The sequence below is a fragment of the Plutella xylostella genome, chromosome 7 (assembly GCF_932276165.1).
Source record: "Plutella xylostella chromosome 7, ilPluXylo3.1, whole genome shotgun sequence".
Taxonomy (NCBI): Eukaryota; Metazoa; Arthropoda; class Insecta; order Lepidoptera; family Plutellidae; genus Plutella; species Plutella xylostella.
The window spans coordinates 7,159,423-7,171,423 of NC_063987.1; the positions used below are offsets into that span (position 1 = coordinate 7,159,423).

At 36.7% G+C, this 12,001-nt stretch overlaps 1 long non-coding RNA gene across 1 annotated transcript; it reads right to left on the reverse strand.

Moving 5' to 3' along the window:
• Positions 1-1,436: 1,436 nt before the first annotated feature.
• LOC125488821 lies at positions 1,437-6,711 on the reverse strand. The gene is made up of 2 exons (XR_007266516.1): positions 5,946-6,711; positions 1,437-1,517 (listed from the first exon to the last, which is right to left on the reverse strand). It is a non-coding gene; the product is annotated as an uncharacterized LOC125488821 (long non-coding RNA).
• Positions 6,712-12,001: the final 5,290 nt, after the last annotated feature.

The window sequence follows — 12,001 nt, forward strand, 5'->3', positions numbered from 1 at the left end:
TGAAAATCCCCGAAAAAACACGTTTTTATAAAAAAATCTCCCCTCCCCCCGCAATTAAAAAAAAATCATTTTTTGGAATTTTCCCATAAATTTCATCATGTGCCCCACCGTTTACAAAAAACACCATCCCCCCACCTCCCCCCCTTCCGGGAGATCAATTCACCTCAAGTCGGGTCTGACACGCCCTAAACTTTGCTTCACTGCAACTCGGCCGCCATTTTGTTTTTTTATTTTTTTATATTTTTTTTATAATCTGTCAGACACTCTTAATACACCCTCGAAATATAAAAAAATGTATGGTCACCAAAAAAGAGGAACAAAAAAAATTTTTTTTTTTTACAACTTTTTTTAAAATTTCGGATTTTTTCTCTACTCACCCGAGCACCCTGTACATTTCCCTAAAACATTTTTATATCAAAAAATGTCTCCTTCTGGGAGAACTACTATGTCAATCAGTCAGTGGTAATCCAGCTTTATATATTATAACTAGAGGTCGCGTTGTGGCGCGGGCTGCAAGCAGCCGCGCGGTGCTTTGATGCTTCTGGTTTGGGTGCGAAAATGTTTTCAGTATGAATTTCAGTTTCAGCAGGGTATTGACTTGAATATACCGTAGCAAATCTTTCTTGCGTTTTGTTATGCGTTAAAAACTGTATTCACTATGTTTTTTTTTTATTAAAGGGGTACCTACTGATGATTTTGTTTCAGGTGGGATTAGTTTTCAGTATGAATTTCGGTTTCAGCAAGGTATTGTCTTGAACAAACCGTAGCAAGTCTTTGTTGTGTTTTGTTTTGGATTAAAAACTGTTTTCACTATGAATGTCTTTATTAAAGGGGTACTGATGATTTTATTTCAGGTGGGATTAGTTTTCAGTATGAATTTCGGTTTCAGCAGGGTATTGACTTGAACAAACCGTAGCAAGTCTTTGTTGTGTTTTGTTTTGGATTAAAAACTGTTTTCAGTATGAATTTCGTTATAAAAGGGGTACTGATGATTTTATTTCAGGGGGGGTTACAGTTTTCAGTATGAATTTCGATTTCAGCAGGGTATTGACGTGAACATTCCGTAGCAAATCCTTGTTGCGTTTTGTTATGCCTTATAAACTGCTTTTACTATGAATTTCTTCATTAAAGGGGTACTGATGATTTTGTTTTAGGTGTGATACGGTTTTCAGTATGAATTTTGGTGAGATACGGTTATTCACTTGACTATAACGTATCGAATATTTTATGGGGTTTAGTTTTCCCTTGAAATCTAATTTCAGTATGAAATTTGGTAGTAGATGGGTATTGATTTTCTCATAATACACTCACAACTTACAAATTCAAGAAATATTCGTTGTACACTCCCGGGCAATCAATAAGTTCCACTCACAAAATGCTGACCCCATACGACCCCAATTCCTGTAGAGTTTTTTAAAACTTTGCCGTGAAAACTATTTTTAAATTACGGATTGTCTCACACAAATACGGTAGAGAAACTGATCTATATGGACATTTTTTGGTTTCGTAAACTTTACCTAGTAGCGAGCGAACATCGTTTTGTGTACAAATATTGGCGTTACCATTCGCGCGTTTTTCTAGCGTCTCGATTATTAGTTTATTCTGTCCTGAAAAGAAACTTTTTCACAGCAACGAAATTTACAGGCTATTTTTTATTCATTAATTTCTTATGTGGGTTTGCTGTTTAAGACAAAGTAAGTAGTATAAAGTGCGTATTTTAACATTATAGAACTATGCTTTTCTTAAATTTAATTCATAATTGGTTGCACACGTACACTATAAACGCGGCCAAACTTACACTTTGTCTTTCTTTTTTATTCATTCAAGTTATTTCTTAGCCACAATCGGCTCTCAGGTTATATAGTTGTGTTGACGAGGGTTTGAGTAGTGTTGCCTCGCTTCGCTCGGCTCTCCAAGGTTTGCAGTATGGGGGTTCGCATTGATTTGCCTCGCTTCGCTCGGCTCCTCTTTTACGGTTAGGTTATACTTAAGCTGTATTGCCTCGCTTCGCTCGGCTCTTCAATGGTTGTGGTATGATGTTTTGAAATGTTTTGCCTCGCTGCGCTCGGCTCTCCAATGTTTGTGGTATGATGGTTTGGATTGTTTTGCCTCGCTGCGCTCGGCTCTCCAGTTAAACAGGCAGTTGGTGATTAAAGTAGTTTAGCCTCGCTTCGCTCGGCTCCTCTCCAGGTCTCGGAATGGTAGTCTCGGTTGTTTTGCCTCGCTTCGCTCGGCTCTGCAGTTACATAGGCACTTGCTGTTTATTGTGCTTTAGCCTCGCTTCGCTCGGCTCGTCGGGTTTTCGGATGTTGGTTTCAGTAGTTTTGCCTCGCTCCGCTCGGCTCTCTAGGTTTTGTATTGATGGTTTAGGTTGTTTTGCCTCGCGTCGCTCGGCTTTCCACTTCGTAAACGGGACTTTTTCCGTAGTTTTTTTTATTGATATTAATAATTATGATACCTAAAGCCTCGCTTCGCTCGGATTTCTTTTCTTTATGGCAGGGTTACTTGTCGGATGCCTCGGCACTTAAACTGTGGTAAAGTTGATTTACATTTTGTATGATTTTTCGGAAAATATTTTTTCCCTTAAAAGTGGGGAGTTTTTATTTTAAATAATAATTGTTTGTATTTATCTACACAAATGCGCCATATACCATAAATCTGTAGGACCACTTCAAAGGGATGAAATTGCTAATGTTGGTAATTTTTTCCACGTTTTTAGGAAAATTTTGATTTTTTTCCCTAAAAGTGGGGAGTTTTTATTTTAAATTTAAATTATATGCATGTAACTACACATTCGCGCTATACATTCATAACCCCTCAGACCATCTCAAAGGGATAAAATTGCATATTTATGTGAAATTTCCCATGTTTTTAGGGAAATTTTGATTTTTTTCCCTAAAAGTGGGGAGTTTTTATTTTAAATTAAAATTCTTTACATTTAACTACACAATCGCGCTATACATTCATAACCCCTCAGACCATCGCAAAGGGATAAAATTGCATATTTATGTAAAATTTCCCATGTTATTAGGGAAATTTTGATTTTTTTCCCTAAAAGTGGGGAGTTTTTATTTTAAATTAAAATTCTTTACATTTAACTACACAATCGCGCTATACATTCATAACCCCTCAGACCATCGCAAAGGGATAAAATTGCATATTTATGTAAAATTTCCCATGTTATTAGGGAAATTTTGATTTTTTTCCCTACAAGTGGGGAGATTTTATTTTAAATTAAAATTCTATACATTTAACTTCATAAACGCGCTATACATTCGAATCCCCTCAGACCATCACAAAACGATAAAATTGCATATTTATGTAAAATTTCCCATGTTTTTAGGGTAATTTTGTTTTTTCCCAAAAAATGGGGTGTTTTTATTTCATAAGAAAACTAAATGCATTCACCTACACAAACGCGCTTTACAAGTCGAAACTGTCAGACCACTCAATACAGGTGAAATAGCCTAAAAACATTTAAAATTTCTCTTTTACAAAATGGCTGCCATTTCATCCGCCATTTTGATTTTTGCAGTTTTCGGAATTTTCCCATGAATTTCACCATATATCCAACCATGTACAAAGAAAAACATCACCCCACCTTCCCCCCTTCTGGGAGATCAATTCACCTCAACTTGAATCGACGTCGAACTTTTTCAAAAATATAATCTCCCGTATTTGTCAGGGTTGCCAGCCGAAAGTGATAAAAATAGTCAAATGTCATTAGTATGAGCCTTTCTGACTAAACTGCATCATTTTTTTAAATCCAAAACGGTTATTTCTATTTTTCAGGTTTTTGGGGAAAATCTCAAAATTTTCCCTAAAAATGGGGAATTTTTATTTAGCTGGTATAGTCTACCCAACAGACTACACAAATGCGCCGTACAAGACAAATCTCCCCAACCACTCTAAACATGTGAAAAAACCAATCAAAAATCGTGAAAAAAAGTCACTTTTACAAAATGGCCGCCAAAGCAGTCTGCCATTTTGTTTTTTCAACTTTTCGGAATTTTCCCATAAACTGCACCATACAATAGACCGTGTGCAAAAAAAAAAACCACCCCACCTGCCTCCCTTCTGGGAGATCAATTCACCTCAAGTTGGGTCGACGTAAAAAAATCCGAAAAAATATAATCTCCGCTATCGCTCAGGGTTGCCAGTCGAAAGTGATAAAAATGGTCAAATGTCATTAGTACGGGTCTTGCCGACAAAACTGCATCAAATTTTAAAATAAAAAGTGGCTATTTCTACTTTTCATGTTTTTGGGGAAAATCTCCAAATTTACCCTAAAAATGGGGAAAATTCATTCACATGGCAACTCTACTCGTCAAACTACACAACCGCTCTATACAAGTCAAACCTGTCAAATGCCTCGAACACAATAAAATAATGCTTTGAAAATCCCCGAAAAAACACGTTTTTATAAAAAAATCTCCCCTCCCCCCGCAAATGAAAAAAAAACATTTTTTGGAATTTTCCCTTAAATTTCATCATGTGCCTCACCGTTTACAAAAAACAGCATCCCCCCACCTCCCACCCTTCCGGGAGATCAATTCACCTCAAGTCGGGTCTGACACGCCCTAAACTTTGCTTCACTGCAACTCGGCCGCCATTTTGTTTTTTTATTTTTTTATATTTTTTTTATAATCTGTCAGACATTTTAAATACACCCTCGAAATATGAAAAAATGTATGGTCACCAAAAAAGAGGAGCAAAAAAAATTTTTTTTTTTTACAACTTTTTTTAAAATTTCGGATTTTTTCTCTACTCACTTGAGCACCCTGTACATTTCCCTAAAACATTTTCATATCAAAAAATGGCTCCTTCTGGGAGAACAATCATGTCAATGAATCAGTCAGTGGTAATCCAGCTATATATATTATAATAACTAGAGGTCGCGTTGTGGCGCGGGCTGCAAGCAGCCGCGCGGTGCTTTGATGCTTTTGGTTCGGTTTCAGCAGGGTATTGACTTGAACATATCGTAGCAAATATTTCTTGCGTTTTGTTACGCCTTAAAAACTGTTTTCACTATGAATGTCTTTATTAAAGGGGTACTGATGATTTTTATTTCAGGTGGGATTAGTTTTCAGTATGAATTTCGGTTTCAGCAGGGTATTGACTTGAACAAAACGTAGCAAGTCTTTGTTGTGTTTTGTTTTGGATTAAAAGCTGTTTTTAGTATGAATTTCGTTATAAAAGGGGTACTGATGATTTTGTTTCAGGGGGGGATACAGTTTTCAATATGAATTTCGGTTTCAGCAGGGTATTGACTTGACCATACCGTAGCAAATACTTCTTGCGTTTTGTTATGCCTTAAAAACTGTGTTCACTATGAATTTCTTTATAACAGGGGTACTGATTACTACTGATGATTTTGTTTTAGGTGGGATACGGTTTTCAGTATGAATTTTGGTGAGATACGGTTATTCACTTGACTATAACGTATCGAATATTTTATGGGGTCCATTTGTCCCTTGAAATCCAATTTCAGTATGAAATTTGGTAAGGGATGGGTATTGACTCTGCCATAATAGACTCACAACTTACAAATTCAAGAAATAACCGTTGTATACTCCCGGGCAATGAAAAGGTTCCACTGAGAAAAGCTAAACGGAAAAATCTAGCTTAGTGCCGTCTTCTGCAACATTCACGTACATTTAACAGAGCGTCAGGATATTACCAACTAAAAACGGTAATATTTGGTTCCAATTTTAAATTAAATCTTTGTAAAAATTGGGGTCGTATGGGGTCGGCATTTTGTGAGTGGAACTTATTCATTGCCCGGGTTGTACAACGGATATTTCTTGAATTTAGCTTTACATAAAAAAACTCCACAGGAATGTTAATATTTGCCGGGAAAACTATTTTCATTATGAATTACGGATTGTCTCACACAAATACGATAGAGAAACTGATCTATATGGTCATTTTTCGGTTTCAATTACCTAGTAGCGAGCCGACATCGTTTTGTGTACAAATATTGGGTTCTTTAACACCTCATAAATCTGAGTCACCTCCATTCGCGCGTTTTTCTAGCGTGTCGATTATTAGTTTACTCTGTCCTGAAAATAAACTTTTTCATAGAAACGAAATTTACAGGATTTTTATTCATTATTTTCTTATGTGGGTCTGCTGTTTAAGACAAAGTAAGTAGGATAAATTGCATTTTTTAACATTATAGAACTAAGCTTTTCACGTTTTTCGTTGCACACGTATGGAACTATAAACGCGGCCAAACTTACACTTTTGTCTTTAATTTTTATTCATTGAAGTTATTTCTTAGCCACAATCGGCTCTCAGGTTATATAGTTGTGTTGACGAGGGTTTGAGTAGTGTTGCCTCGCTTCGCTCGGCTCTCCAGGGTTTGCAGTATGGTGGTTCGCATTGATTTGCCTCGCTTCGCTCGGCTCCTCTTTAACGGTTAGGTTATACTTAAGCTGTATTGCCTCGCTTCGCTCGGCTCTTCAGTGGTTGTGGTATAATGTTTTGAAATGTTTTGCCTCGCTGCGCTCGGCTCTCCAATGTTTGTGGTATGATGGTTTGGATTGTTTTGCCTCGCTGCGCTCGGCTCTCCAGTTAAACAGGCAGTTGGTGATTAAAGTAGTATAGCCTCGCTTCGCTCGGCTCCTCTCCAGTCTCGGAATGATAGTTTCGGTTGTTTTGCCTCGCTTCGCTCGGCTCTTCGGGTTTTCGGATGTTGGTTTCAGCAGTTTTGCCTCGCTCCGCTCGGCTCTCTAGGTTTTGGATTGATGGTTAAGATTGTTTTGCCTCGCTTCGCTCGGCTTTCTACTTCTTAAACGGGACTTTTCCCGTAGTTTTTCTTTATTGATATTAATAATTATGATACGTAATGCCTCGCTTCGCTCGGATTTCTTTCCTTTATGGCAGGGTTTCTTGTCGGATGCCTCGCTGCGCTCGGCTGGTTTTATTTTGATATAGCTTGTAGAAGGACTATGGCCTCGCTGCGCTCGGCACTTACACTGTGGTAAAGTTGATTTACATTTTGTATATTTTTAGGGAAAATATTTTCTCCTCTAAAAGTGGGGAGTTTTTATTTTAAAAAATAATTCTTTGTATTTATCTACACAAATGCGCCATATACCACAAATCTGTCTGACCACTTCAAAGGGGTGAAATTGCTAATGTTGGTAATTTTTTCTACGTTTTTAGGGAAATTTTGATTTTTTCCCTACAAGTGGGGAGTTTTTATTTTAAATAATTATTGTTTGTATTTATCTACACAAATGCGCCGTATACCATAAATCTGTCCGACCACTTCAACGGGCTGAAATTGCTAATGTTGGTAATTTTCCTATGTTTTTAGGGAAATTTTGTTTTTTTTCCCTAGAAGTGGGGAGTTTTTATTATTAATTAAAAATCTATGCATTTAACTACACAAACGCGCCATACATTCGAATCTCCTCAGACCATCACAAAACGACAAAATTGCATATTTATGTAAATTTTCCCATGTTTTTAGAGAAATTTTGTTTTTTTTCTATAAGTGGGAGTTTTTTTTATTATTAATTAAAAATCTATGCATTTAACTACACAAACGCGCCATACATTTGAATCTCCTCAGACCATCACAAAACGATAAAATTGCATATTTATGTATAATTTCTCATGTTTTTAGGGAAATTTTGTTTTTTTTTCCTTTAAGTGGGGAGTTTTTATAATTAATTAAAAATCTATGCATTTAACTACACAAACGCGCTATACAAGTCAAAACTGTCAGACCACTCAATACAGGTGAAATAGCCTTAAAACATGCAAAATTTCTCTTTTACAAAATGGCTGCCACTTCATCCGCCATTTTGATTTTTGCAGTTTTCGGAATTTTCCTATTAATTTCACCATTTATCCAACCATGTACAAAGAAAATCATCACCCCACCTCCTCCTCTTCTGGGAGATCAATTCACCTAAACTTGAATCGACGTGGAACTTTTTCAAAAATATAATCTTCCGTATTTCTCAGGGTTGCCAGCCGAAAGTGATAAAAATAGTCAAATGTCATTAGTATGAGCCTCTCTGACTAAACTGCATCATTTTTAAAAATCCAAAACGGTTATTTCTATTTTTCAGGTTTTTGGGGAAAATCTCAAAATTATCCCTAAAAATGGGGAAATTTTATTTAGTAGGTATAGTCTACCCAACAAACTACACAAATGCGCAATACAAGACAAATCTCCCCAACCACTCTAAACATGTGAAAAAACCAATCAAAAATCGTGAAAAAAAGTCACTTTTAAAAAATGGCCGCCAAAGCAGTCCGCCATTTTGTTTTTTCAACTTTTCGGAATTTTCCCATAAACTGCACCATACATCAGACCGTGTACAAAAAAAATCATCACCCCACCTGCCTCCCTTCTGGGAGATCAATTCACCTCAAGTTGGGTCGACGTAAAAAAATCCGAAAAAATATAATCTCGCCTATCGCTCAGGGTTGCCAGTCGAAAGTAATAAAAATGGTCAAATGTCATTAGTACGGGTCTTTCCGACAAAACTGCATCAAATTTTAAAATCAAAAGTGGCCATTTCTACTTTTCATGTTTTTGGGGAAAATCTCGAAATTTACCCTAAAAATGGGGAATTATTTTACACATGGCAACTCTACTCGTCAAACTACACAACCGCTCCATGCAAGTCAAACCTGTGAAATGCCTCGAACACAATAAAAAAATGCTTTGAAAATCCCCGAAAAAACACGTTTTTATAAAAAAATCTCCCCTCCCCCCGCAATTAAAAAAAAATCATTTTTTGGAATTTTCCCTTAAATTTCATCATGTGCCTCATCGTTTACAAAAAATAGCATCCCCCCACCTCCCCCCCTTCCGGGAGATCAATTCACCTCAAGTCGGGTCTGACACGCCCTAAACTTTGCTTCACTGCAACTCGGCCGCCATTTTGTTTTTTTATTTTTTTATATTTTTTTTATAATCTGTCAGACATTCCGAAAACACCCTCGAAATATAAAAAAATGTATGGTCACCAAAATGGAGGAACAAAAAAAATTTTTTTTTTTACAACTTTTTTTAAAAAGTCGGATTTTTTCTCTACTCACCCGAGCACCCTGTACATTTCCCTAAAACATTATTATATCAAAAAATGGCTCCTTCTGGGAGAACTACTATGTCAATCAGTCAGTCAGTGGTAATCCAGCTTTATATATTATAACTAGAGGTTGCGTTGTGGCGCGGGCTGCAAGCAGCCGCGCGGGGCTATGATGCGTTTGTTTCGGTTTCAGCAGGGTATTGACTTGAACATATCGTAACCAATCTTTCTTGCGTTTTGTTACGCCTTAAAAACTGTTTTTTCAATATGAATGTCTTTATTAAAGGGGTACTGATGATTTTATTTCAGGTGGGATTAGTTTTCAGTATGAATTTCGGTTTCAGCAGGGTATTGACTTGAACAAACCGTAGCAAGTCTTTGTTGTGTTTTGTTTTGGATTAAAAACCGTTCTTTCAGTATAAATTTCGTTTTAAAAGGGGTACCTGATGATTTTGTTTCAGGTGGGATAAAGTTTTCAGTATGAATTTTTGTAAGATACGGTTATTAAATTGACCATAACGTATCGAACATTTCATGGGGTTTTGTTTTCCCTTCAAATCTAATTTCAGTATGAATATAGGTAGGTATAATGTATAGGTAGATATGGAAGCATTTAACGTAGCTGAAAAAATATTTCAGTATGAGATTTGGTAACAGATGGGTATTGACTTTGCCATAATACAACGGATATTTCTGGCAATTGGCTTTACACAAAAAAAAACTCCACAGGAATGTTAACATTTGCCTTGAAAACTATTTTCATGGTGAATTACGGATTGTGTCACACAAATACGGTAGAGAAACTGATCTATATTGACATTTTATGGTTTCGTAAACTTTTCTTACTTACTTTCGTTAACTTACCGACATAGTTTTGTGTAGAAATATTGGGTTCTTTAACACCTCTTAAAAAATCTGAGTCACCTCCATTTGCGCGTTTTTCTAGCTTCTCGATTATTAGTTTACTCTGTCCTGAAGATAAACTTTTTCATAGCAATGAAATTTACAGGCTTTTTTGATACTTACATGAATTTCTTATGTGGGTTTGCTGTTTAAGACACAGTAAGTAAGTAGGATAAAGAGCGTTTTTTAACATTATAGAATAATGCTTTACTTAAATTTAATCCATAATTGGTTGCACACGTATATGGAACTATAAACGCGCCCAAACTACGAGTAACACTTTGTCTTTCTTTTTTATTCATTCATGTTATTTCTTAGCCACAATCGGCTCTCAGCTTATATAGTTGTGTTGACGAGAGTTTGAGTAGTCTTGCCTCGCTTCGCTCTGCTCTCCAGGGTTTGAAGTATGGTGGTTCGCATTGTTTTGCCTCGCTTCGCTCGGCTCATCTTTTACGGTAAGGTTATACTTAAGTTGTATTGCCTCGCTGCGCTCGGCTCTACAGTGGTTGTGGTGTGATGTTTTGAAATGTTTTGCCTCGCTGCGGTCGGCTCTCCAAGGTTCGTGGTATGATAGTTGGAATGTTTTGCCTCGCTTTTACGGTAAGGTAATACTTAAGTTGTATTGCCTCGCTGCGCTCGGCTCTTCAGTTGTTGTGGTATAATGTTTTGAAATGTTTTGCCTCGTTACGCTCGGCTCTCCAAGGTTTGAGGTATAGTGGTTTGGATTGTTTTGCCTCGCTGCGCTCGGCTCCTCTCCAGGTCTCGGAATGGTAGTCTCGGTTGTTCTGCCTCGCTTCGCTCGGCTCTGCAGTTACATAGGCACTTGCTGTTTATTGTACTTTAGCCTCGCTTCGCTCGGCTCTTCGGGTTTTCGGATGTTGGTTTCAGTAGTTTTGCCTCGCTCCGCTCGGCTCTCTAGGTTTTGGATTGATGGTTTAGGTTGCTTTGCCTCGCTTCGCTCGGCTTTCCACTTCTTAAACGGGACTTTTCTCGTAGTTTTTCTTTATTAATATTGATAATTATGATACATAATGCCTCGCTTCGCTCGGATTTCTTGCCTTTATGGCAGGGTTACTTGTGGGATGCCTCGCTGCGCTGGGCTGGTTTTATTTTGGTATAGCTTGTAGAAGGACTATGGCCTCGCTGCGCTCGGCACTTACACTGTGGTAAAGTTGATTGACATTTTGTATATTTTTAGGGAAAATATTTTTTCCTCTAAAACTGGGGAGTTTTTATTTTAAAAAATAATTCTTTGTATTTATCTTCACAAATGCGCCATATACTTACCACAAATCTGTCTGACCACTTCAAAGGGGTGAAATTGCTAATGTTGGTAATTTTTTCTATGTTTTAGGGAAATTTTGATTTTTTCCCTACAAGTGGGGAGTTTTTATTTTAAATAATTATTGTTTGTATTTATCTACACAAATTCGCCATATACCATAAATCTGTCTGACCACTACAACGGGGTGAAATTGCTAATGTTGGTAATTTTTTGTACGTTTTTAGGGAAATTTTGATTTTTTTCCCTACAAGTGGGGAGTTTTTATTTTAAATAATTATTGTTTGTATTTATCTACACAAATGCGCCATATACCATAAATCTGTCTGACCACTTCAACGGGGTGAAATTGCTAATGTTGGCAATTTTTTATACGTTTTTAGGGAAATTTTGATTTTTTTCCCCATAAGTGGGGAGTTTTTATTTTAAATTAAAATTGTATGCATTTAACTGCACAAACACGCTATACATTCAAAACCCCTCAGACCATCTCAAAGTGATAAAATTGCATATTTATGTGAATTTTCCCATGTTTTTAGGGAAATTTGGATTTTTTTCCCTACAAGTGGGGAGTTTTTATTTTAAATTAAAATTGTATGTATTTAACTACACAAACACGCTATACATTCGAAACCCCTCAGACAATCTCAGAGTGATAAAATTGCATATTTATGTATAATTTCTCATGTTTTTAGGGATATTTTGTTTTTTTCCCTAAAAATGGGGAGTTTTTATTTCATAATAAAACTAAATGCATCCA